Source organism: Myodes glareolus, chromosome 12 (assembly GCF_982192425.1).
Source record: "Myodes glareolus chromosome 12, mMyoGla1.1, whole genome shotgun sequence".
In the NCBI taxonomy this organism is placed as follows: domain Eukaryota; kingdom Metazoa; phylum Chordata; class Mammalia; order Rodentia; family Cricetidae; genus Myodes; species Myodes glareolus.
In genome coordinates, this window is record NC_142037.1 from 30,994,753 (window position 1) to 31,019,192 (window position 24,440).

The 24,440-nt window shown below is 47.0% G+C and overlaps 1 protein-coding gene across 2 annotated transcripts in view; it reads left to right on the forward strand.

Moving 5' to 3' along the window:
* Positions 1-783: 783 nt before the first annotated feature.
* Znf395 (zinc finger protein 395) overlaps positions 784-24,440 on the forward strand; it is a 40,057-nt gene continuing 16,400 nt past the window's right edge. The window contains exon 1 of one of the 2 annotated variants that reach the window (XM_087912188.1): positions 784-1,019. The gene's annotated coding sequence lies outside the window, so the exon portion shown is untranslated. The remainder of the gene's footprint in view (positions 1,020-24,440) is intronic. The other variant, XM_087912187.1, reaches the window with a different exon arrangement.

The following is a 24,440-nucleotide window of genomic DNA, read 5'->3' on the forward strand; positions in this document are numbered from 1 at the left end:
TCCACCGTCCTTGGCCTTATCTAGGAAAAACACAGAACTACACAATGGAACAGCTTCGATTCTCCCTGTTACAAATTATCCAAAAGCCAGAGCCTAACGGTGCCAAAAATCAACCGGTATTGTTTACACAAGGGTTGAAGGCTAATAGTTAACTTTCTCCCATTTAATTCTAGAAACAGTAAACACCGCCTGGCGTTACAACTACAAACGAATAAATGTCATAAAACCGGGGATGAAAACTCTTGGTCTAAAGCAAAATGGAAAGGTTGGGTTTTCAAGTGCTTCCGCCCTCGCGCGCCGCCCCCCCCCCCCCCCCCCCCCCCCCCCCCCCCCCCGGCTACCCGGCCTCGGGTCCCTGTCGCCCTCGTCAAACTCCTGTCCCTGGCGCCCAGAGCTTCTGGCTTCATTTCCCGCCCTGGGGCGCGCTGGAAAAACAACAGCCAGAAACTTTGGCTGGCTTTGCAGTTCAGTGAGGGGGAAAAAAAAAGCCAAAAAAAAAAAAAAAAAAAAAGACACAGGGGGAGGGAAGCAGATACTCTAGTTCGGTTCCGGACCGAGCTGAACGTACCGATTTAGGGGTGGGGGTTGGGAGGGGGGGGTCACAACTCGGTCAGGTTCAAATGCGCATGTGTGAGAGGAGTCGCTCCAGCATTTATTGAGCGCCCACTGTGTACCGCCGGCCGGGGTGTGTGGAGCGCGCGCGCGCGGCCGGGGCTAGGGGCGCGCGGGCCGTGCGCGCGCGTGGCCGGGGGTGTGTCCCCGCGTCTAGCTGGCTGGCTTGCGGGCAGACTGGCTGCGAGCGGCTCGGTGCGCTCCCTTCCCGGGCGGGGGAATCCGGGCCGGGTTGTGGCCGCGGCCGCGTACGTGAGCGCTGTGTCCCGGAGAGGGAGGGCAGGCCGGCCAGGTGGGCGCGAAGGCGGCGGCGGCGGGAGGCGGCGCAGTGCAGGGGCCGCGCCGGTGGCGGGCAGGGCCGCGGCCGCTGCAGGGAGCCGAGCTGTCCGGGCCAGTGGCCGGCCGAGGTGAGCTGCGCGCGGGACCTCACTGGGGGCTGCAACCCGGGATTGGGGACGGCATCGGGCGAGGGGCCCAGGAGACTCGCGCGGCCCGGGCGGGACCGGGGCTGCTGCGGCGGTGGCGGGGTGGCCGGGTGGGGGTGGCCGCTCGCTTTCTCGCGCGTCGCCTTGTTTATGTCGCGGATCCTACCGCCGAATCTCCCTTCCAACTTTGAGCAGTGACCGGGAGTGGCCTGGCGGGCCCACACTGACCTGTTAACCTGCCCCCTTTTCGGCTGGGCCGTCAGCCCGGCGCTCCGCGCGCCCCTGCCCTCTCCAAATCCAGAGAGCGCCGTGCTGCAGCACTGGCCTCGCGACACACCCTCTCTCAACCCCCTTCTTGCGGCCCTCCTTCGCCGCCCCCTTGGCTCTAATCCTGCCGGGTTCACCCCGGGTCTCTCCTTGACCGTGGCACTGTGGGCCTCTGGAGTGGTCGATGGGGACCTAGAAAGGGAGTTTGTCAGGGGCAGACAATTCCGAGGCAGGGTTCCTTTCCTGCCTGGGAGTTAAGGCTCTGCGCCTTCACTTTAGGGCCTACTTGGAGGTCTAAAGAGACCCACCTGCCAGCAATCCTGCGCGAGCCCTGTTTTCCATCTCTCCGCTTCCTGTGGTTCTGGAGGACTTCCACCAGGCATGGGTTCCCATGATGCCAGGCCATGGCACAGGGGCTATCTACAGCCCTTCACTGCTTTCTTGACTCTCCCTTACCAGAAGGGTGTAAAGTGGGGCAGTTGGTTTCAGAGTGAGCAATCAACAGGTATTGTAGCCTGGGGACACTCTCCTAAGGGGCTGTGTAAACAGAGGTTCTTCTTGCTTTTGGAAGAATGAAACAGAAGGAAATTGGTTAACCCGCAGGTACCTATGAGAACCTACTCTGTTCTTTTCTCACTGCCAAGCTTTCGGGGTGATGCTTAGAGGCACGTGAAAAGTCGAAGGTCTCAGGAAGCTGCAAGACTAGAGCGGAATGATTTAAGAGCTCAAGTTTAAATTAAGGTGCTATGACTGCAAAGTTAGTGTAAACTCTGGGGCACAGGAAGCATGGCAGTTAAAGGTGGGGAAGGGCACTCAGCACTCATTTTGAAACATTTCCACCTGTAGACAATTCCCTGGCAAGACTCAAAAGTCAGAAGGAAGAGTTCACTGATGGCAAGCTTGCCAAAGAATGTCCAGGGGCTTGGTTGTCTCAGAAAGAAAGGCAACAGAGGATACATAAATATTTCCGTCCAGGGCTTATAATCTCTTGGAGGACACAGGAAGATTTGAGCATGTGAAATAAGATTCCAGATGGGGCACAGTTAGTTGTCAAAGTGCCAGGTGCAGGAATGGGTGCTGTCGGAGGTCCAGGGAGATAGCTCTGGACAAGGGATTGCCAGACCTGGGCTATGTCCTTGCAAGATGAAACTCTGTGGAGGTGGGACACAAAGTGGGGGTATGAATCTGGGTTTCTCTGGAGACCAGGAGATGGCCTTGGCCCTCTTGAATGTTTCCTGAACAGTGAGAGATAAAGAGAGAGAGGAACAATGACCGAGATTGTGAAAGTCCTAGAAAGTCAGACTAAGGAATTAGACTTTTATCCTGGGTGTACCAGGGAGACATCAGGCCAGGGAGTGATGTAACAAGGATTATTTGTAAAGATTTTTTTTGAATCTGATGTTAGGAGGCCCACCAGTAAGTCGCCTGTTGCGCTTTTGGAGGGCTGTGGGTTTGGACTTGGTTTTACTGGAAGACTTTACTGTTGAAATAATCTGTTGACAGGGGCAGGGTGGAGAGAAGACACAAGTAGGAACTCATTCCTGGTGGATGCTGGTCGCACACACACCAGGGCCTTGGAGTTGCTGTCGTTGGTGATCTGAATCGGAAACGTGTGTTTTGTGGAGAAGTAATTGGCACTTGGGCTCTTGAGAAGTCTCTTGTGTTTGCCAGGTTATCCCGGATGTAGGGATGTAGGGATGTAGGTGCTAGCTTGCCGCTGTGGCTCTGAAGAGCCCTGGAGGGTAGTGTAGAGGGAAACTCAGGGAGCCGTCTTGGTCATAGGCGCAGCAGAGAATTTCCGTGGGACTGAGGGTCTGACCCTCAGTCTTCTGTTTTGCTCTCTTCTCCTTGTCATTGCCTGGATTTGACCCTGAAGGTGGAGGAGCAAGGCTGGGTAGCGGGCTTCTAGGAAAATGGGGCTTTTTTTTTTTTTTTTTTTTTTTTTACAACCATGAGGGTGGAGTTAAGAGGTTGGAGGGAAGTGAAGTGGGCTTTGCTAAAGGAGTAAGTTATTAGGCTTTGATTTGCTGAACTTTACTCTTTACAGAGACACTGAGGTAAGTCTCCCTCCTGCGCTGTTTGTGCAGGGGGAGGGATAAACAGCAAGACAAACTAAAGGAAGACAGAGGAATGTGGAGCCTCATGTAGAGCCTGGCTTTTCCCAGTCTCATCCAGGTCCCCTTCCCAGGATTCTGGTGTCCGAGGATGAGTAGCAGGGAGTTGGCATTTTTTTCCTAGACTCTAAGGTCTTTCTTTTTGCAAGAGCAACTCAGGGTGATTTGCAGAACGAATTCCCCAAGCCTCAACTTGCAACATCTGAATTTGAAGGATGATTGCAAAAGGTCGTGGAGAGAGCTGGGATGGTCATTTCAGTTGCTTATTTCTCTGAGATTCAGGATCAGAGAACTGAGGGGAAGAGGGCTTTGAGGCATAGGGACAGAGGCCTTAAGGATCACGTTCTTTCTTACCTTCCCCGGCCCCTCCTTTTTCTTCTTTCTTTCCTCTTCCTCTCTCTTTTTGCTTTTTCTCCACCCCCCATCCTTCTCTCCAATTCTTCTGTGTAAGTCAGGAGCCTTTGAATTCACTGCAATCCTCCTGCCGTGGCAGGTCTGATCTTTTAACAGATTTTTTTTTTCTCATAGTGACTGTATCAACAACAACAACAAAAATAGCAATCATGCAGAGCAAACAGAGGGCTGAGTTCTTTGATTCATTGTAGGGTATAATGACCTACGTAATGACCTATATTAAGAAATAAAGTTGAAGCCGGTCAGTGGTGGTACACGCCTTTAATCCCAGCACTTGGGAGGCAGAGGCAGGCAGATCTCTGTGAATTTGAGACCAGCCTGGTCTGTAGAGTGAGTTCTAGAACAGACTCCAAAGCTATAAAGAAACCCTGTCTTGAAAAACAAAACAAAACAAAAAACCCAAATAACAACAAAAAAAAGTTGAATGCTGACAGATGGCTTGGTGGGTAAGGATGCTTGCCACCAAGCCTGGTGACCTGACTTGATGCCCAGAATTTACGTGGTGGAAGGAGAGAACCATGTCCTGCAAGTGTCTCTCTCAGTGTAAAATAAAGAAAGGAATCTTATATCTCTATATCCATCTCTATTTATCTATCTATCTCATGACTTTAGATACCTAATCACGTATGTAAAAACCAAATTTCATTGTGTGAAATTTCAATCTTTTTTCTAGTTGCAACCTTGGACTTTATTTTTTATTGTCTATTCTGTTACTTTTCACTAAAAACACTCTGTTTTTTAGTTGATCCTTCCACTCTCTAGTGGATCATAACCCAATCAGAGTTTGAAATGCCCTGGGAGACTTTTACATTCCTCAAGTATTTACAAAGCTGCTTGTGTGCAGAGCTGCACCCCCCAGGGCTGAAGTTAGCTTCAAGCCCAACAAAGAGGTGGGGGTTTGTGATCTAGTTGGAGAGCTGAGATATCCCTTAGAGAAGGAGCGAGGGAGCCTGCTAAGTGCCAAGATGAGAAATTAATACCCGGAAGGACTGGAGAAGTGGACAGAGGAGGGAGGATAGCACAGTGGTGTGTGCTGATGGGACTGGGAAGAACTCTTTGGAATAACCAAGTCTGGGAGGAAGTTTGGGGTGTCTCGGTGCTGCATGAGTGAGGGGCTGGGGCTCAGAATGTACATTGGGGTTGTGTGAGAGGGAACAGAGGTTTTTGGGAAAGAGAAGGATTGGAAAGGTGGTTTAGGACATGTGTAGTATAGGGCCTATGCATGTGTGGCAGGTTAGACCACACCAAAGTTCCAAAGGTTGTTTTTTTGACTTAACGTTTTTAAACAGGATCTCACTGTATAGCCCTGGCTAGCCTATAGGCCAGGCTCAACTCCTACTCAGAAATGGGCTTGCCTCTGTCTCCAGAATGCTTGGACTAAACGTATGCATCACCATGCCCGAGCACTAAAGTGGTTTTTTTGTTTGTTTATTTGTTTGTTTTGTTTTGTTTTGTTTTAAATTAGGAGCAGTCCAGAAAAACCCTCCGAATTTGGGCCTTTGAGGAGTCAAACCTGGTTGCATCCTCAACTTGAGGAATGGCTGTCTGCCAAGTACAAAATCAAGATATTAGAGTCCCCAGTTGTGTCTCAGTGTTCCCTGGCACTCGGGAGCAGTCACGACATCTTTGCAGAGGCCTGTGGACATTCGGCTTTGGACCCCAGGCATCTCTGTCATAGGCTCTGACTGGCCACTGGAAGGGTCTCGTAAGAGTGTCACATGGAATCTGGGATATTTTTTAAGTGTTGAGTGTTTTGTCTGTCTGTATGTGTGTACGCAACATATGTGTAGTGTGTTCATGAGGGCCAGAAGATGTCAGATCCCCTAGCAGAGAGCTGGACAGGGAATCCAGACCTGGGGCCTCTGCAAAAGCAACAAGTGCTCTTAAGCACTGAGCTGTCTCTCCAGTCCTAGAATAGTATATTTTCTCTTCTCTGTCTCTTGTTTTTCGAGACAGGGTTTCTCTGTGTAGCCCTGGCTGTCCTGGAACTTGCTCTGTAGAACAGGCTGGCTTTGAACTCATAGAGATCCACCTGCCTCTTCCTCCCAAGTGCTGAGATTAAAGGTGTGTGCCACTACCGCCTAGTTAGAATGGCATTCTTTTAAAACAAGCTTCTGCTGGTTAAATTAGGGTCTGACTTGTTTCTAGGGATGCCAGAGTCTCTCTGGCATCTTCGCTGTAGGTTTTTGCCTTTTCTGTGACTCCAGGCAGATCCTCTGAGGATGATGTCTGCTGCTGATAGCTGGTGAGATTGTGAGTCATGACTAGCCAGTGCCTCCAGACAGTGGCTTCTCAGGTGCTGTGTCTCTGGGAAACAGTCCTAAGGGAGGAGTAAGAAGGGCCAACCCATCTCTCTCTGATTTCTTTACCCAATATTACCATCTCTAGACTTCTTTTCTGAATTTTTAGACTCTGTTAGTAAAGTATTTAATACTTTTTTTTAAAAAAGGGATAATTGTTTATATTAAACATAGGTTATCGGTAAAGTGTGGTAGGCTGGGTGGTGTTAATAATTTAGTCTGACGATCACATGCAAAAACTTAATTATAGGCGCCAAGCCAACCTTGAGGAAGCTCTGGAAGTAAAAGCTTTGTGATTTTGCTCTTGATGGGTTCAACATTTTCCTAGTGTTGGGGGGTGCCGATGTTTATCCAACTTAAGAGTCACAGAAGTGGCAGGGACTGAGTATTTCATAGTAAACCAAGGTTCAGAATCATCTAGAAGGAGGATGATTTAGAAAGGAATTCACTAAAGAATAAGTGTTCAGAGTGACTTTAAACATTTTGAACTGTGGCTTGGCAAGATGACTTAGAGGGAAAGACACTTGCTCTTGCCTAGCAAGTGTGGCCTTGGACCCACGTGAAAGTGGAAGGAGAGAACTGACGTCACAGGTTTTCGTCTGTTCACACACAGGCTTTGGCGTACATGTGTGACCCATCAATCATGCACATGTGTTATAATATTGCTTAGAAAATTAGAACAGCATTGAACTGTGATGTATTGAGATGTCTGTGCATTCTGATTGGGAATTCCTCTTCTGAGCTGTTTTATGCCCAGATTACCCAGAGATTTGAAGACTATATATAGTGAAAAATGGCCTCATTATGTAGTTCAAGATGGCCTCAAGCTCATGACAGCGCTCCTGCCTCTGCTTCCTAAGTGATGGGATTACAGACGTGTACCACTGTGAATGAGCTTTGTGATGATGGAATACTACAAGGTTATACAAAGTAATGTTTAGGAGTAGTTTACAAAAAATAGCATCAGAGATGTTTCTGCCCAAAGGTTGATGTATAAGATGAACACAGATGTTTCCTAAAGAGCCGTGGGTGGAAGATGAAGGCTGTGATGTGCCCTCTTCACAGTACTACAGCACACACTGATTCTGTCTTTAGAGCTGACTCCAAAGACTGGGTGAACAGATGGCAGTTCGGCATGTAGAAGGTTTTCCAGTGGGTAGGCTGTCCAGCAGGGGGCCTGACTACCGGTGCAGTAGTGAGCTTCCCGTGGCTGGATGCTTTCAAGTAGGATTCAAGCTGTCAGTCGGGGAACAATCAGGCTGATCGTTAGAGCCTGTTTGGATTTTTAGTTATTCTGTGTCATAGCTGAAAGACAACATGGAGGAGTGGCTATCCTTCCTGAGTCAGTATCACTATGGAAGTCTCAAAGAAAGTGTCTCCTCTTGTTTTTCTCAATAGTGGAAACGGAACCCGGGACTTCACATAAAGGCCCGTCCCAGACTCGTTCTAGCATTTTGAGATGGGTTCGGACTTGGTTTGTGGTTGTTGACATTGAGTTTGGTCCTCAAGAGAGGCAAGCAGAGTGGGGGAGATGGTCGAGCCTGATGAGTGCTCCCCTCTGCTGATTTTGTTATGGTTGTGTATTTTTTGAGTGTGGTGTGCTTATGTGTGTTTGCATGTGTGTGGGATGTGTATGTAAGCTTGTGTGTAGAGGCCAGCAGTGGCCATCCGTGTTGTCTTAACTGTTGTCCACTTTAGCTAGTTCTCATATAAGACCCAGAGCTCACTGACTGTCTGGCTAGTCTAGCTAATGGGTTTGCCCTAGGGATCCTCTGTCTCCACTTCCCAAGTGTAGAATTACAGGTGACCAGCGTGTTTGCCCAGATTTTATGTGGGTCTGAACGCCTACCCTCAAGACAAGTTCTTTATGCACTGAACTGTCTCCTCAACCTCTAGATTTTTTTTTTTTTTTTGAGACAAGATATCACTGTGAAACCTCAGTTGGCATAGAGCTCACTATATAGACCAGACTGGTTTTGAATTCACAGAGATTCAGCTGCTTCTGCCTCCCAGTACTGGGATTAAAGGAATGGGACCCCATTCCTGGCTTCCTTCTTTGCTTTTTTGAGACCGTCCCTCACATAGCACGCTGGGCCCACGCTCACAGCTGCCTTCTCTCCTCAGTCCTAGAAGTACAGGTATGAGCCACAACGTCCGGCTCTAGATGTTTTGGGGGTGACTTTTGCCATTGTCGGTACTGCTTGGGCGAACTTGCAGCAGTCCCTTAGGGACTATAGCAGTTGATCTTATCTTCCAGGACTGTATCAAGATGATTTCTGTCCCCATGCAATTCATGCTCCTATTTTGGCATTTGAAAGATCATTATTTGACAGGAAGCGCATTCATATGGGTAAGGTGATTTGGGAACACAGCAACCCAAAGACTGGCAGTGGAGGTGTGTGTAAAATGATTGGGAAGAATTTGGTTGTGTGGGACCAGAACAACAACAAAATGTACTTTTGTTTGTTTTTGTTTTGACACGGGATGTTTGTATGTGATTTTGATGGCTTTGAACTTGTGTCCCTGCTGTGTTCGTCTTCTGAGGTCTGGGGTGACAGGTGCGGACTGCAGAGCGGGCCTGGCTGCTGCTCGTGTGAAAGGATGGAGGAACTTGCCCTTATTTCCCTGTTGCTTGTGCTTTACTTACGTGGCGTCTGTACTTGCCTAGCTACTGGAAATTGATTCTTTGGTCCACGTTTGTGGGTATGGAGAAAAGTTAAACTAACATGTGATGTTTTTGTGTGTGATGTTGGGGTTGGAATCCAAGACTTTATACAGGCTAGATTAAGGCCACATTCTTAGTCCTAGTTTGTGTGTGTGTTTGTGAGTTGGCCATAGGACAACCTCAGGTGGTGTTCCTTAGGTAGTGCCCTTCTCTCTCTCTCTCTCTCTCTCTCTCTCTCTCTCTCTCTCTCTCTCTGTCTGTCTCTCTCTCTTTTTTGGTTTTTCGAGACAGGGTTTCTTTGTGTTGTTTTCAAACCTGTCCTGGAACTAGCTCTTGTAGACCAGGCTGGCCTCAAACTCAGAGAGATTCGCCTGCCTTTGCCTCTCAAGTTCTGGGTTTAAAGGCATGCACCACCACCACCCAGCTTCCTTCATTTGTTCCTTCCTTCCTTCTTTCTTTTTTTTCTTTTTTCTTTTTGAAACAGGGTCTTATTGGCCTGGAACTTGCCAGAGATCTGTCTGTTTATAAGTACAGAATGACTGGCTTAATTTTTTTTTTTAAATGTGAAATTCTGGGGATCAAACTCAGGCCCTGACCTATCTTCCCAGCTCTCGGTCTTTACCTTTGTTGGAGACAAAGTATATAGTTGAATTTGGCCTGAGTTATCTCATTTTGTACCTCAGAATGACCTTGAGCACCTCATTTCTCAGCCTCAGCCTCTCAGGCACTGGGGTTACAAATGAAGGTGGTCATACCTATGTACTTTTCTTCTTCTTCTTAAAAAAGCAAACTGGTAAGAGTCAGCAGTTCTTGGTTTTATTTTGTTCTCTGAGTACTGGGAAGTCATAAAAATCTTGGTTAAAGACAGCCAGTCAGTGGCCAAATGCAGACGGTAATAAAACTTTCTCTCCTCTTTTTTTTTTTAAGATTTACTTATTTTTATGTGTATGAGTTTTGCATGAATGGATGTCTGTGCACCGTGTGTGTGGCTGGTGCCTGTGGAAGCCAGAAGAGGGCGTCAGGTCTCCTGGTACTGGAGTTATTGGACAGTTTTGAGCCACTGTGTGGGTGCTGGGAACCTGAGTCCTCTCCAAGAGCATTGTGCTTCTAACCACTAAGCCATCTCTCTAGCTCCTTGTCAACTGTTTTTATGTGACTGTCACTATGCTATGCATGCATCTTACATAGTTTAACAGATGTTTCTAGTGTCCTATAAAACAGTTCAGAGTCCCATGGCTTAGCTGTTTGAGTTTTTTTTTTTTTTTTTTTTAATATGGGGTCTCTCCACATAGCCCTGGCTGTCCTGAAACTCGCCATGTAGACCAGGCTAGCCTCAAACTCACAGAGATCCATTTAATTCTGTTTCTCGAGTGGGATTAAAGGTGTGCACCACCACCGCTAGCTGAGTTGTATTTTTTTTTCCTAAGGTATAATTAAGTACAGTGAAATTTTCAGATCTTAGTGTTCTTTAATCAGTTTTGACAAAAACATCTTTTACCCCAGACTTTGTGTGTGGTGTGTGTGTGTGTGTGTGTGTGTGTCTATTTTAAGGTAATCCTTAATCCTCATTCTAATGGAAGTACCATAAATTTGATTTATGTTACTATAGATTAGTTTTACTTCTTAGTTCCTGTGTGTTTCTCAGGACTCAGTAAGTGGTATCTGAAGATGAGGAGGTTACAGGTATGTGTGTGTGTGTGTGTGTGTGTGTGTGTGTGTGTCTGTCTGTCTGTCTGTCTGTCTGTCTAATAACACTGTCCGGGACTGAGACTGTTAATCATTGGGGTGTGCTTTTCTAGCATGCCTAAGGCCCTGGCTTGGATCCCCTGTACGACAGTCAATCAATTAATCATTCAGTTTCCTGTATAAGTAGGTGGCCACAGTAAGTAATAGCCCTGTATATAGTGTTTTTCTTATGGGTTGTTTATGTTCTTCCTCTTCATTAGCCCAAGGGATCTAGATTGTTTCCCAGCTGGAAGAGTCAGAGGAAGCGTGATGGGGCAAGAACTGCCTTATTGCTGTGTGCGTGCGTTCTGTGTGCATGCCTGTGTGCCTAGGGTGTGTTTTAGCTTGTTGAGTTGGAGCCCTGCAGTATGGGCTAGAACTGGAGTGACTCCAAGGAGGTCCCTTTGGATTACCAAAGTCCCCATGACATACTTCCCCCTTCCCCCATCCCAACTGACATAAAATTTAACCATCTGCAGAGTTTCCACAGAGTTAACTGAGTTGCGCCTGTGAGATTGAAATAAGATCCGTGTTGCAAAACGAGCTGCTGGCTTGCAGCGCACACAGTCTGTGCACTGCTGAGCTTGCAGCCTTCTGGCAGGCGGGAGCCAGATTCCAGTGGAAATCACTCTTAACTAAACACGTTATTAAAACGTATTGAACAGGGTCCCAATCTCTTCTTTAAAAAAAATTAAATGAGTGAGAGTTTCATTACATAAATAATATGTGAACGTACTCTATAGGGGAAGAAAAATGCAGACTTCAAGCAGGCAAAAAAAAGGCTTCAGGCTTCCTTGACAACCACTTCTAATCCTAGTTTTTTTTTTTCCCCCGGAGGTTAACCACTGTCCTAGGGTTGTTGATATTCTTCAGATGCTTTGCATACTTATAGCTGTGCCCCTAGGATTTAAGAGTCAAATGCACTGTACAGAGAACATGGGTTGGGTATACCTTACCCATACCAGGATATCTTGTCTGTGTGTGAAAAGTGGCCTTGATCTTACTTCCTGCTTAGGTTTAGAAGACTGAACAATTGTTTCATTCTTTCCTGATTGACGGACACAGGAGTTACTTCTCATCTTTTTCTGTTACCAATGCCCTAAGAGAAAACATTGCTGCAGCCTTTGCAACTCTTGGGAGGTGGGGTTCTAGGGCAATGTACATCTGGTAAGGGGTGGGGGCACTTCTGAACTTTGAGTTACTATAGGCAGAAGGGTGCTTGCGTTGTGCTTTGCGAGCAGGATTTAGCATGTGCAGGGTGTGTGTTCTCTGGATCTCATTGGCCATGCAGGCCAAGTGATGGTAGGTGAGAAAGTCTGGTATTAAGAAAGGCCCCTTGGGCCAGGTAGTTGATGTCTGGCCCCGTGTCCTGAGGACTTTGGTCTGTATGTTGATAGTGCCTGTGTGAAGAGTCACAGGGTGGATGAGCAGTACTGTGGACCCAGAATGGGCAATTCTAAGCTCTCCGCTCTTTCACCTGAGACTCCACTCACTTGTGGGGCTTCTCCTGTACTCTTTAGAGTACAAAGCATAGCTTCACTGTTTAAGCTTGGGTGGGGCACTCGGAAGTGTTGCTAGTGTTCTGCGAGTGTCTAGACCCCTGCCACACAGTGATTGTTGGAGAAGGAAACTGCGTGTCTTTCTCCTGTTTGCATCTGCACCTGTGGCCATGGATGCCTGCCCGCTGCAGCACTCCTAGAAGGCACCACAGTGTTAATTAGGTCCCATTGATGTACTTTGGAGCCAGAGTAGCAATGAAGAGTATGACCATGTTCCTGTCTCATGGTTGACCGTGTACTGATGTGACCAGTCACCATATAAAACCCCTTTGTGGTCTGCATGATTTCCTGGGCCTTGCCTTCAGACCCTTCCATAGGTGGTGACGGCAGCTTCTGTTGTGGTCCAGGACACCTAGTCTTGCATCTGTTCAAACCTAGGAAAGCATCCCTATTCTTGTTTGGGTTGCTCAGGTGCTTTCCCTCTGCTCTCCTGCAGGTGTTTGCAGGTCCTACCTTTTCTGTCCTTTTAGGATTTGGTGGCTAGACCAGTAACTCCTCCCGTGCTTGGTAGGTTTTCCCTTTATTTTGCCCTGTTCACCACATAACTCTGTTCCCAGGGTTATATAGCATTTTAATTTTATGGATTTTAATTTTACGGGGATGTATCTTCTTTTTTCCTTCCTGTTTTTTTTTAATTAAACTTTTTGTTTGCATTGTATTAGATGGAGTGAATGTCTTTATAAAAAAGATTTGTCTCAAATAACCAGAGAGAGAGAGAGAGAGAGAGAGAGAGAGAGAGAGAGAGAGAGAGAGGATTTATTTGTGCATATGTGTCTTCCAAGTGTGAGCATGAGCCCATGGAGGCTAGAAGAAAGGATTGGATCCTTTGAGGGTGAAGCTGCTGGAGTTCTAGGTAGTCATGAGCTCAGGTCTGCTGGAAGGCCAGCAAGCACTCTTATTTGTTGAGCTATCTTGCTATCTTTTTTAAAAGATACACACACACACACACACACACACACACTGTTCTTCTTGCATGTATGCCTGCATACCAGAAGAGGGTCCTAGATCTTATTATAAATGGTTGTGAGCCACCATGTGGTTCCTGGGAATTGAAATCAGAATCTCTGGAAGAGCTGTCAGTGTTCCTAACCTCTGAGCCACCTATCTCTCCAGCCCAAGAGCCATTTTTCCAGCCCTCAGGATTTGTTTGCTTGTTTTTCTTCGTGGTTTTTCAGACAGGGTTTTTTCTGTAGCTTTGGAGGCTGTCCTGGAACTAGCCACTGGTCTTGAACTCACAGAGATCTGCCTGCCTCTGCCTCCCAAGTGCTGGGATTAAAGGTGTGTGCCACCGCTGCCTAGCTTGTTTGTTGGTTTTGGGGATGGGCTCTTACTCTGTGAGCCATAGCCCTCCTTGAACTCTTGATCCTTCTGCTCAGTCTCCCGCTTGCTGAGATTACAGGTGTGTGCCCAGTATAGGATGCTTTTTTGCTTTTTGTCTTTGTGGCTAGCTTAGACTGGCGAGCTGATCCACAAGGACGCACATGTCCCTGCCTGTGAATGTTACTATATGCACTTGCAATATTTTGCAAGATTTTGATACTTTTTTTTTTCAGATGCCCTCCACTGTCCTTGTCAGTGGTAAATTCCGTTCCCCTCTTTGAAATTTTAGTGACTTTATCGCATGTGAAGGGGGTGTGCATGTGTGCAACGGTGCATCAGTAGAGGTCAGTGGACAGCCTGTAGAAGTTAGTTCTCTCTCTCCATTGTGAGTCCACGGGTGTCAAACTCAGGGGGCAAGTGCCTTTACCTGCTGAGCCATCTCACCGGACCAGTATTATAATTTATTGTTTTCTCCACTATAGTGCTACCCTATAATCTGCCTATAAATTTGGCTCTTCACCGCTGCCTGTTTGGTGTCTATTATTTGACCCTCGTGTGGGGGAATGAATGTAGGGCCTTATGTATGCTAGCCAAGTACTGTATCATAGTCCTGATATAGCCTTACTCAGCTCCATTTCTTTTGTTAGAAGCCTCTTTTGGGGAGATGGTACAAGCATGAAAAGTCTTCAGAACCCACATATAGTAGGTACAGTGACACTTACAGTAACCAGTGCTCCTCTGGTGAGCTGGTAGGTGGACAGGAGAATGCCTGAAGCTTATGGGCCAGTTAACCTAGTGTGTGAAGTCACCAGCAAACCAGGTGGAAGGCAAAAGACTGGCTCCGCAGGTTGTCCTCTGACCTCCACACGTGCCCTGTAGCATATGTGGCTATTCATTAGTGCATAGACATCACACACACACACACACACACACACACTTTTTTTTTTACCCTGTTAAAAAGATCATTTTTCTTCATTTTTAATTGACCAACAAAATTATACCTATTTATAGATGGTGGCATTGTGTGTGCGTGTGTGTGCGTGCACCTAGCATTTATTGCATAGCTGAGCTCTTGTGTTTGACATGGACTTTCTTACTATTTTCTCTCTCAGACCTGGGGACTCAATAGGTAGGAAGAGGCGCTCCATGACTCCCCAAAGCCAAGGCACCCCCTCCATGTGTATGTGCATGTGAGGTGTATATGTGTTTGCTTGTGTGTAGGTTTGTGTGCTTGTGATGCCTGTGTTTATGGAGACCAGATGTTGGGAACCTTCCTCAGTTGCCCTCTACCTTGTTCATCTAGGCAGGGTCTCACCACTGAACCTAGCGCCAGTCCAGCTGGTTGATTGCTTTAAGGGATCCCCAACTCTTCCTTCCAATAGCTGGATTTACAACTGGGCTGCCATGTCCGACTGCATTTATTTTAGCTCTAGGGATCCAAAATTTGATCCTTATAGCTGCACTGTGAGAACTTTATTTACCGAACCATTTCCTAGGCCCTAAGGCATTTTTGAAAATAATAAAAATAAAATAACTCCAACACATTATTGTCTCAACAAAGTTTCAAAGCGACGGTGGTGCTTGCCTTTAATCCCAGCTCTTAGGAGGCAGAGGGAGGTGGATCTCTGAGTTCAAGACCAGCCTGATCTACAAAGTGAGTTCCAGGACAGCCAGGGCTACACAGAGAAACCCTGTCTTGATAAACCAAGACCAACCAAACAGACAAAAGCTTCAGATTGTCCTGTAGGATAGAAATTGGTGTGTGTGTGTGTGTGTGTGTGTGTGTGTGTGTGTGTACACCATTTCACAGGAGTAGTAACTGAGGAATAAGACAAAAGAGGCTTTTTTTTTTCTCCAAAGGTCACATTAGTTGGGAAGTCTGAGCTCCATGTGCTGCCCAGACTGTTGGATTTTGCCTTCTCTGCGGGTGGTCTGATGTTGGGGGAGCCCCCCCCCATCCTGGATCACCACCCCAGGGCCCACTTCCCCTTTCATGCCACAACCACCAGTGCCACTTTGACTTCGATGTGACTTAGATCTGTGACAAGGAGCCTGAAGAGTCGTCCAGCCTCGCCGGCCCTTCACTCGTGCATGGCCGTCCTGGCTGTGTCCAATAGGCTGAGCTCCCAGCTGAGTCCTGTCATCTCTGTTTCTGTGGTTCTGGAAAATTGCTCAACCTCCCTGGGGCTCAGTCCGCTTATCTGAGAAATGGGGATGACCAGGGTGCTTATCTTGTGAATTCTTTGGGAGGATTAAATGAGGTGCAAGTTGTGAAATGCCCTGCGAGTGGCTGGCGCTTAGGTATTGGATCAGCAAAGCTAGCTATTGGACAGGTTTGGAACACAGCGCCTGAAAGGCTATGGGTTGTGTGTCAAGTTTCCTATTCTGTGCTTGCCTGTTTATGCTGTAACCAGCCGTTCTAATGAAGGAGGTATGAGCAACTGTGCTCTGGGATCATAGATGTGTGCCTCTGGGCAGACCACACATTCTTTCCAAGGCAGGTTGGGACCTTCAAACTCTTCTTCCTCTGCTTAGCGTTGTCTTCAGGAGCTAGGCCCTGGTATAGCTAAGTCAGCAGATGGCTAGGGGCTGGGGCTTTGCTCTGTGGTGCCCCTGTCCCCAGGTTTCTGGTGAGTCAGTGCTTAAATGTGTCTTAGCACCAGTGTGGGCCGGATCTGCTCCAGGAGGCTGGCCAGGCCACACCCCAGGGAAGTTTGGCAGTCAGCCTTGAACACCCTGGGCAGGGCCCCAAGACAGATGTAGGCACAGGGGAGCTGAGCAGGGGAGCAACCCATGGCTGAAGAGAGGTGACAGGCAGCTAGTCATGTGGAAGACAGGCGGGATCTCACTCTGGACTCCCCGAATGCCTAGGTTGGCACTGAGCACGGTCTGAGTGCTGAACCCGGGGGTTCGTTGGCCAGGAGGCCTCTAACAGCAAGAGGTTGGATTTCTTTTTCCCCCAATCTTGCTGAAGTCAGCTTTGTTGGGATTTCAGTTAATTAGTGGCTCATCCATTGTAGGCTTCTGGATTCCCTTGAGAGTGGGTAGTCGTATTTCAGGTTCTGGTACGGTACCTTGGTGCAGTGCCAGTTCCTAGATGGCCGCTGGGTGGACAGTGGCTGCTCAGAGTCACTTGCTGCGTTATGTAGCATGGACCTAATGGCAGTGACAGGAGCATGTTCCTTCTGGATTTGGGGTGCTGGCATTGGCTCAACAAGGCAGATGCATTCTTGCCTTCACCACTGGGGGGGTTGCTGTAGACTTTCAGTCTTTCAGAAGCTGGTGGTTTCTGGAGTAGACATGGATTCCTGAGGGGTCCTTGTGTGGTGCTTTGATTTCTGCCCTCAGTGTTGAGTGTCTTTGCAGGCACAGTGTCTCTTGTGTCTGTGTTTGCAGTGTGTGCCATCTTCAGCCAGCAGCCCGAGTTGGTGGTCCAGTCACTGGACGCCTGTAGCTCTGGGTGCCCCGGTTCCCCACCGCAGGGAAGTGGTAGGGCCGTTTAATGACCTGTTGATTCCAGCCAGGAGCATCACCAGGTCCTTTCACGCGTCCTCCAAGCCCACTGCTTGTTTGCTTGGCCCTCTCTGGAAATGTGGTCATTCACAGGAGTGACGTCTGAACTCTGTAGCCTCCTCTTCTAATGGGTTCACTGTCACCGATCATTCCCGTTCGTGTGGCATCACAAGGGTTAATTCATTCCAATGATGGCCCGGTTCCAAAGTATGTTTGCTTTAGTCCCTGTCCCTGAAAAAAATATGAGTTATATCCTATGCCCTGCTTCATTATTCAAGGAGTAAAACATCACCCTGTTCACTGAGCGTCAGGAAGGGGACCTTGGGTACTGTTAATACGTAGCCTCTCTTTCTAGTGTGTGCCACTGGCTTGTTAGGTTTTTAGGACTCTCGTATCTCTGCTGAATGTTTTGCGGTGCCCATTTTGCCAACCTTGCTTGTCACCTTCTTCCTAGTGAAAATCATCCTCTTTTCCTCCAGAGTCCCCTTCCCTTCCTGTGCCATCTTCCTACCCTCCAATTTCTGGAGAAGGGAGAGCCAGACCAGGAGGAGCCAGGAAAGCTGTAAATGCACCCTCCTTCATTGCTAGTGTGAGGGACCTTGTTTTCTCAGCCATAAAACAGGGCCACTATTGACCCTATATATCAAGAATTATTTTACAAATAAATAATTGTTTTTACATTTACTTATTGTTTGTGTGTGCATACGGAGTTCGGCCAGAGGAGAGTTTGCAGGCATAGCCTTCTGCTGTATAGGTCCCAGGCCAGGGATCAAATTCAGGTTGTCAGGCTTGGCGACAGGTACCTTTATGCCTGAGCCATCCTTTATATCCTTTACATTTTATTGAGTTATTGGGGTGGAGTAGCGGGGCAGGAAAGTAAAACAGCCCTGAAAATGTCTGTTAAATTGAGACTAGATAGGCAGCCACACGAGTGTCCTCCTTCGTTCCTTAAGCTCCAGCTCCAAGCTCTCAGACTTACCTTGAAACGCCACAGAGTCATCGGATGTCTGGGGCCTGTCTCCCTGGGGAAACTCTGGCTCCCAGTTCCCTCCTGGGAGACCTGGCTCTGGGGAGAATGCCCAGTCAGCACTTCTTTATCTCCCTGCCCGCTTCTGGGAGGCTCACGGAGGAGTTTCAGCCCAGTTTCAGTCAGGTTTAACCTCATCGTTCCCTCTCTGGTTTTTCATTTATTTGCTAGTTGAAACGGGTCTTACTGTGTTGCCCAGGCTGTTCTGCTAGGCCCTAGTGATCCTTGTGCTTCTCCAGTCTCCCCAGTACACGGGACTACAGGAATTGCAGGTGCACACAGCCTGCATTGCTGGTTTGTTTTCTGTGTGTGTGTGTGTGTGTGTGTGTGTGTGTGTGTGTGTTTGCTAGGAATTGAAGCCAGGGCATGCTTGGTGCATGCTAGTCAAGGGCTCTACTTCTGGGTACCCCCAGCCTTTTCACCTTTTATAACATTTTGAGACTGAGTCTCACCAAGTTTCCCTGGCTTACCTTGAATTCACTCTGTAGTCTAGGCAGGTCTTGAACTTGTGATCCTCTTCATCAACTTCTTGATTAGCTCGGATCACGGCCCTTGTACCACAAGACCTGTCTCAGTGCCTGCTTTTATGAACACTCTTAGAATTGAGTTTGTGTGCTGTTTAAAACACTGCCTTGAAGCCGGGCGATGGTGGCACACACCTTTAATCCCAGCACTTGGGAGGCAGAGGCAGGAGGATCTCTGTGAGTTTGAGGCCAGCGTGGTCTACAGAGGGAGTTCCAGGGCAGGCACTAAAGTTACACAGAGAAACACTGTCTCAAAAAAAATAAACAAACAAACAAGCAAATTAATAAAAATAAAACCCTGTCTTGCGTTGGAGAGATGACTCGGTTTTTAAGATCACTTGTTGCTTTTGCAGAGAACCCAGTTTCAGTTTTAGCATCCATATGTCAACTCACAACTATCTGAAACTCCAGTTAGTTCCAGGGGATCTGATGTTTGCTTCTGATTTCCATAGGAGCCAGGTACTTATGTGGTGTACATCTAAAACACTCAAGCACATACATCTAAAAAACAAAAAAAGACTGATTTATTTTTTATATAAATGTGTATGAGTGTTTTGTCTGTCTCTATGTGTGTATGTATGTATGTATGTATGTATATGTACTACATGTGTCCATATACACAGAGGCCATAAGAAGGTACCAGAATCCTTTGAATTGGGGTTGTGAACTGCCATGTGGAAGTTGAACCTGGGTCTTCTGCAAGAGCAGCAAATGCTCCTAACAATGGGACCATTTCTACAGCCCTCTGCCTTGCGTTGATGTCTGCATGTCAGGGAAAAGAGGTCATTTAGAACTAGTTTTTATTTCATTTTAAAATTTATTTTAGCTGGGCAGTGGTGGCGCACGCCTTTAATCCCAGTACTTGGGAGGCAGAGGCAGGCGGATCTCTGAGTTTGAGACCAGCCTGTTCTACAAGAGCTAGTTCCAGGACAGGCTCCAAAGCTACAGAGAAACTCTGTCTTGAAAAACAAAACAAAACAAAACAACAACAACAACCAAAAAATTATGTGTAGTGTTTTGCCTGTGTCTTTGTATATCACTTGCAATGTCCAAGGAGGTCGGCAGAGGGCATCAAATCATCTAAAACTCGAGTTATGGATGATTGTGAGTTGCATGTCGGTGCTGAGAGCCCAATCAGGGTCCTCTGCTAGAGCAAGTGCTTTTAACTGCTGAGCCATCTTTCCAGGCCCCAGACTAACTCTCCTTGAGCCTGGGACTCTGGGAAGCCTTGTTTACAGTAACAAACCTGGACTGACAAGCAAAATACAATCTGCAAGAGGCTCAGTAGCCCCACTGCTGCAGGTTGAGTATTTCTTGGGAACAGAAGTGTGTCAGATCTTGCACCCTGTCCTCAAATTGGGGATATCTGCAAATGTATAATAACATATCCTGGATAGGGAACCCTCGTCCAAACATAGAAGTCATTTGTTCATTATACCTTAGTCACATACTCTGAAGGTAATTTTACTTATTTATTCCTGTGTGTATGTATGTATGTATGTAGGCATGAATGCCTCCACATATGTATGCATCACATGTATGACTGGTACCCTCTGAGGCCAGAAGAGTGTGTTGGATCTCCTGAACCTTGAGTTACAGATGGTTGCAAACTGCCATGTGGGTGCTGGGAACTGAATAGACCTGGCCCTTTGTAAGAGCAGCCAGTGCTCTTAACTGCCCAGTAGTCTCCGGAGCTCCTTGCACACTGTTTTTTTTAATGTGCCTGTGTTTCCACTGTGACCTGTTCTATGAGGTCACGTATGGAATTTTCAGTGTTGTAGCACCATATGAGAGCTCACAGTGTTTGAAGTTTTCAGAAGAGAACCCAGCCGTTGTGAGCATTGTCTTGTTCGATAGCCTTAGGCAAGCAGGACAGTTAGGAACAAAGGGTGCTGTGTTTCTGAAAGAGGACGAGGAGGAGCAAGGGAAGGGAGAGTGTGTTGCTGGGGAGAGCTGTGAACTCCTTCCCTTCCTGTTGTAGCCTGCTGTAGGCAAACAGAACTGCCTCTGTCACCCTGTTGATTGATAGCCGGGCCCTGAGACCCACAGGCATATTTGTTGATCACGTTCATTTATTATTTGCTGGAAACCAGATCAGATGACCTGTTTCTCTGGCCCATCCACTGGCATATGAAAATGGCTGTGTTATTTGAGACCATTATTCTTCCCTTCCATTATCCTATTACATCTGTTACTCACGGCAGCAAGGGACTGTGTGCCCTGTTACCGGGATGCTGCGGAAAGGTTTCAGCCCGATTCCTAGTTGGCTGACCTTATTTAAATTCATCCAAATTATGGGACTCTGATACAGTGTAACCTGTTTTTATGTTTTGTTTTGGTTTTTAAAGATCTTCAGAATGAGACAATTAGAACACTCTGAGAATCCAATTTTTTTGCTGTCTGGACAGCTGATTTGAAATTTAAAAAATTACATCTTATTTATTTGAGTTTTGGGTGTGGGCGTGCATGCCACGATACATGCATCCAGGTCAGAGGACAACGTGTGGGCCCAGGGGATCAAGTGCAGGTTGTTAGGCTTGGAGGCAAATGCCTCTACCTGCTCACCAGCTGCTGGGTTTAGAAACACCAAAGAGGTCACAGATGTGTTCATTGCTGTATATCTTGATGGTAGTGTAGAAGTCTTAGATATATATGCCCTCACCCTAAAACAAATGGCATGCAGGAGCTGGCTAGGAAGTGTTCTCTGTACAGGCATGAAGACCTGTGTCTAAGTCCCCAGAACCAAAGTGAGGCTGAGCATGGAAGCCCGCGTCTGTAACCCCAGTGATCCTACAGTGAGATGGGCAGCGAGGCAGTGGTCACTCAAGGGCCAGCTAGCCTGGCGTTCACAGGAGGTCACCCAACACACACATCCCCGCAGGATGCACACACATGCACACGTTCCCACAGTATGCACACACATGCACACATACAAGAACTTGGTGAATAGCTGAGATTAGAGACTTTGGGTTAGGGCTTTGGATGTCCTCACTGGGATTTAGTTTCTTTTGTTTCTTTGTTTGTTGCATTTATTTTTGCTATGTGTGCTGTTGATTCTCCTGGAACTAGAGTCGCAGATGGTTTGTGTCATCTGATACGGGTGCTGGGAGCCAAACTTGGGTCTTCTGTAAGAACAATTCATGTTGTTGACTGCTGAGCCTTCTCTCCAGTCCTCTCACTGGGGTTGCTAACTGAAACCAGGTAGTTTTTTTCTCTGTGAAGCCAAGTATGTTTTGGTTTCCTCCAAAGGCTTGAGAACCAACAGGTAGTGGCGATGGAACGTGGCAAAGTGCAGGTGGTGGCCTGTGAACCAGATTGATCATGAATGTATTTGCACATGGCACCTATCCACCAAGATACTGGGTGGTCATGATGGGAAATAGATCCCTGTGGAGATCTGCTGGAAAATAAGAGACAAGGTTTCCTGATAACCTTCACCCTCTGGTTGAATTTAGAACATAACATTGAAAAACAACTCAAAACATTAAAAATTTAAAGGAAAAAAAAACAAACCCTGGTCATTCTCTAGTAAAGGATGAGGACAGAACACAGGATATTAAGGACTAAAATCTCAGGTTCCTGTGTACGCTGGCTGTCAGATCTGTAAAGACGCAAAAGCTGGGGTTTAGCTGCAGCTTTGTGTCTTCATTTTGGCTTGTTCATCAGCGACAACCAGACTTTTTGCAATTAGGAGCCTTGCTCCAAGCTTCACCCTCCTCAACTTTGACAGAAGTCCCATGAGTTGTGTAATAAATCACTGGCTTATGACCTGTGTCCTAGAAGTGCGGGGAGGTGATGTCATGGCATGCCACAATGCCCCTGGGTAGTGAGAGGCGCAGCCATTGTGTGCAGCTCTGTGCACTTGCAGGCGTGTGCTGAGACATGCCGTGGTCCAGCAGCCTTCTGGAATGAATGGCAATTTGCAACTCTGAACCATAGAGTTTGTTTTATTATTCTGTCAGGCCCAGTTATGTAACTGATGGCAGATGTCTGCATTAAAGGCCATCAGCGATGTGTTTGCTGAGACTGGGTGAGTGTTAACCATCTCAAGGCCTTGACCAAAGTACGTAAGCCATCCATTTCCTATTGGTGACAGCACTTGAGGTTCCAGACCCCCCCTGTCATATGTTCTGAGACCATTTTGGCATAGGTTTATGCCCCAGCAGGAATCCTGTAAGTAGAGAATGTAAAATTGGAAAGGAGCATTTGACCACATGCTGAAGTCCAGTCCTTGTTATTCTACAATAAAGTTTCCTTCATTTTTCTCTGCTACTGCAGAGCTGCATGGCAAATCAAGGGATGCAGGAACCATCAATAGCATTCGAGAAAGCATCCAGAGAGCAGTAGCTAGAAGCAGAGGTGGGGAAGAGGACCCTGAAAGAGGCCAGCGGGAGAGGTGCTTGCATGTTTGGGAGAAGGGTGAGATCCTTCATGCCGGGTGATCAGCTAGCACCCCCGAAATAGGGGTGACCTTGCTCCCGTCTTTCCAGCCAACTTCTGGTGTTAGTGCCTCATTACTTCTGAATCCTGAGAGCATAATGTGTGCTTTTGAGTGGATCTCGGGAGAAAGTAGCCAGCCTGTGGAAGCAGGCGAGGTGCCTATTTGTGCAGATCCCTCTGGCTTCCAACAGAAGCGCGTTCTTTAGAAAGAAGTCAGGCTTCCAAAAACACCATCAGAGTTTGTTGCCCAAACATCTCAGGTTCTTCCTGAAGACTGGGAGCCGAGGAGGTTTGGAAACACCGCTGTCTTCGTTTTCAGTACTAGAAACCCCAAACTTCCGGCTCAGGAAAGTGGGGGTGGCTCCTGGGATTTTTCCTCTTTCTTTTTTCTTTTTTAATTTGGCGAAGAAAAGGGCTGGTGGTTTCTCTGTGTTAGTTCTTCCACCTGTTGGCAGTAAGCGGTACTACACTCTAGCTTCCCTTCACTCGGTGCCGTTCTTTCTTGATGCCTGAGTTTGGACCCAGGACCTCTCTTAATACCAGGCATGCACGCTGCACTGAGCGACACACCTGGTCCAGTGGCTGCAATTTAAAAACTATCTGGGACACATTTTTTTTTCCTTTTTAAATTGTAGTCACAATATGAGAGTGTGAAGGCACCAGTCATCTAACTTGGGGACTCTGCATGCCACATCTTTGCTTTGTTTCTTGGGGGCTCTGGGCCAAGCTGCTAAGATAGCAGATCACAGCCTTGGAGCAGTGGTTGCAGAGAACCAGCATTTGCCACTCCTCATCCTCCCACCCCTCAGCGACAGGTCTCTCTCTGTAGACCAGGCTGGCCTTGAGCTCACAGATCTGTCTGCCTCTGCCTCCTGAGTGCTGGGATTAAAGGGATGTGCCTCCACTGCCCAGCTGCCACTTTTTAAAAAATTATCCTTTTGTTTTTTTTAATTATATTTGATCATTTCAAGCAATTTTTTAAGTCTAAATGTTTGATCATATTCTCTCCTCCAAGTCCTTCCAGCTCCTCTCTCCCTCCACCCAACTTTAAATTCTTTCTAACATAAATAAGACCCAATAAAACAACCCCCTCTAAAGCAAGGAAACAAACCATCAAAACAGAAAAAATAACTGTAACCAAATAAAAGCATTTAAAAAAAAAAAACCAAAACAAACTTGAGTCCGTAATATGTTGGCCGACTGCTCCTGAACTTGAGGCTGCTGTGCAGGGGATGCTAGTGTATAGTACAGTGTATGGTACAGTGTATATATAGTACAGTGTATAGTACAGTGTATATAGTACAGTGTATATATAGTACAGTGTATATAGTACAGTGTATGGTACGGTGTATATATAGTACAGTGTATAGTTCAGTGTATATAGTACAGTGTATGGTACAGTGTATATATGGTACAGTGTATAGTACAGTGTATATAGTACAGTGTATGATACAGTGTATATATAGTACAGTGTATGGTACAGTGTATATAGTACAGTGTATAGTACAGTGTATATAGTACAGTGTATGGTACAG